A 3,319-nucleotide genomic window follows, 5' to 3' on the forward strand; every position below is an offset into this window, starting at 1 on the left:
TCAGCTTTCTTCACCACATTTGATTATGCACCCACTTTGTCTTCAGCGGTCGTGTTGGAAGGTTATCATCATGGAATGCCAGTTTAATAGAACAAAGTATTCTTCCATCAAGGGAGTACTTGAGTGGACGCCCAATGGAAATGACTCACTTTTATACATAAAAAGTGGGATAGGGGTTGTAATGTTTTAATTAATGTGCTTTATTTTGCTTTCCTGAGTTCTCATATTCATGGCAATGGCGACGCAGGACTCAAACAAAATTCATAATTAAAGGTTTTATTAAGGAAGTTAACAAGCTATAATGCCCATGAGAAATGCTCGGGCTTGAGTTGCTTGTCAGGACATGTAACAAAGTTCTGTCAAGTCTGCTAATAAATGCCCAAAGGGCATGCCGCTCTGCGACAAGCCTCAACCCAAAGGCTAATGTTTTGTGGGTCAGCAAGTCCAGTTCCAGAGGCACCCCATTCCATTAAGCCCTTGAAGGCACTCAGCTCCACTTCCTTGGGTAAGCAAGTCCAACTTCTCCAGTTAAGTGCCCAGAGACACCCCACTCCACAAGCTACCCTTCTGTACAAAAGCACTCATGTTTACTGCTCTGTGGGTGGGAAGAACATCCCTCCATTCCGTTCTCTGGCTCCTGGTTTGGCTGCTGCTCCTCTGATGGTGTGGCTGTCATCTGGATCCAGGAGGTTCACTGCATAGGGATTTAGCATCCATGCAGAGGACAAACTCCACTCCTGGCTACCTTGCCGGTCATGTGATCACTCCTCCTGCTTCTCAGAGGACTCATTTTATACAAGTGGGATGGCACTCCAGGGAATCCTGTTCTTAATTATTCACAGGTGAATCCTATCTATGTCTTTCCCCTTTCTACCAGAACCATACAGGGAAAAATCATTTGGTGGAAGTTAGGGACTCTGGCCAGAAGAGCCACATTAAATAATCTACTGCCTCTGAACTATGATTGCTGCTTCATTGTTTCTCTGACTTTACTTATTTATTTTGCCAACAATTCTACCTGGACTGGAAATAGAAGTCAAATTTGTTCTTTCCATTGGAAAACTCCCTAACCATTGTCTGAAGACATTGAAGTAATGAAGAAAGCAGATGGTGCCTGGCTATCAAAAGATATCACGTCTGGGGTCTTAATGGCTTGAAATTAAACAAGCAGCCATCTCTAGCAGGGAAGCAACAAAGCCCACATGGAAGAAGCACACCAGCCTGTGTGATCGTGAGATGTCAGGTATCAAAAGATCGGAAGCAAAAATTATATTGATGCAAATGAGGGGAGTTGGAGGGGAGATCTAAAGCCCATCTGTAGCCAAAAGGACATCTTCTCGCAGAAGGGTCGCAAGGAAGGGACAATTCAACCAGGGTGCAGTATACCACCGACGAAGCACACAGCATTCCTCTAGTCCCTGAATGCTTCCTCCCCACCACTATCATGACCCAGTTCTGCCTTACAAATCTGGTTAGACTGGAGTACAAACATTGGTACAGGGAAGAGCTCTCAATATATGGAATCCAAGACAGGTATCCCCCTCAGGGACAGTAGTGGGAGTAGTGATTCCATGAGGGGAGAGGGGGAGGAGGAAAGGGGAGAAAGGGGGAACTAATCACAAGATTGGATATATAACACTACCACCCCTGCCAGGGGGACGAATAGAAATGTGGGTGAAGGGAGACAATGGATGGCGTAAGATATGAAAGAACAATAATAATATAGGATTGACCAAGGATTCACAAGGATGGGAGGGAGGAGCTGATACCAAGGGCTCAGGTAGAAAGACAATGTTTTGGAAATGATGATGGCAACATATGTACAAGTGTGCTTAATACAATTGAATGATGAATTGTTATAAGATCTGTAAGACCCCCCAACAAAATGATTAATAATAATAATAATACATTGTAATGGGCACTGCTGGTTGTTCCATTATGTTCTTGCTTAAGGATAAATGGAACCTCCAGCTTGTTCGTAGCTGGATTCCTTCCTTCCTTGTAGCTCCAGGGGCAAGTAGAGTCCCTTAATGATGCAGGGGCAAATCCATATCCCTCACCACTGATGGGTTTTGGATTGGGCATGTGACCATCTTCTGGCTTCACAGATTATTCATGAAGGGAAGTATGCTGGACTGGAGCATGGAGGAGAGGATTTTCACCATGTTGCTTCCGTTTATATGTTGAGCTGAGAGTCCTCCACGCTGGACAATATGAAGGAGAACACGGCATCAGAATCGGAGGAAGGCTTATTCATAACCTACGCTATGCGGATGGCACAACCTTGCTTGGGACAAGGCAGAGAGAACTTGAAGCATTTACGGATGAAAAGCAAAGGCTGCAGCCTTTATTATGAACGGTGCCTTAAAGTACAGAAAAACTCCTTACAGCTAGGCCAACAAACACCGCCGTGATATACAAAGAAGATCGACGTTCTCAATGACTTCACTTGACGTGGAGCCGCAGTCGACATCCATGGAAACGGCCGTCAAGACGTCCAACATCACACTGCATTGAGCAAATCTGTGACCCCAGATCTCTTTTGTGTTAAAGAACACAATCTGTCACTTTGAGGACCAAGGTGTGCCTGACCCAAGCCACGGTCTTTTCAACCTCCTCGTATGTAGGTGAAAGTTGGACAATCGATAAGAAAGACCGGAGAAGACTGATCCATTTGAATGATGGTGTTGGCAAAGAATACTGAATACACCATGGACTGCCAGAAGAACAACAACAAAAAGATGTCTTGCAAAGAAGTATATTTCAAGTACTCCTTAAAAGCAACGACAAGACTGCATCTCACATACTTTGGGCTTATTATCAGCAGGGACCAGTCCTTGAAGAAGGCTATGATGCAGGGTAGACCGTCAGTAAAAAAGAGGAGCCTCTGAATGAGATGGATTGACGCAGTTGTTGTACCAGGAGCTCAACCACTGCAGTTGTGAGGCTGGTGCAGGGTCAGGAAGGGTTTTGCTCTTTTGTTTTGACCCCTGTACATGGGGTCACTAGGCGTCAAAAACAAACTTGGTGGCACCTAACAACAACAACAACGCAGTTGTCAATCCTGACCACGCTCTCGTCTTGTGAGGAAGATGATCATGGTGACACGGGAATTCAGAGCCAGGGGAGAGTTGAGCCCACCCCAAGAGAAGCTTCAGCAGAAGGGTCAAACCAGGCCTGCTCCTGGATTGAGCTCTATGATGGTCCTGGACACCATGCCCAAACCTGTAATGCCAGACTGGTTAGGGGCTCAGAAATTGGATCTCTTTATGCATATTCTGTAGGCCAGAGAGTCATATCTGAAAAATCCCATGACTGT

The sequence above is a fragment of the Echinops telfairi genome, unplaced genomic scaffold, assembly GCF_000313985.2.
Source record: "Echinops telfairi isolate 266 unplaced genomic scaffold, ASM31398v2 ScPeMD7_5592;HRSCAF=6446, whole genome shotgun sequence".
Taxonomy (NCBI): domain Eukaryota; kingdom Metazoa; phylum Chordata; class Mammalia; order Afrosoricida; family Tenrecidae; genus Echinops; species Echinops telfairi.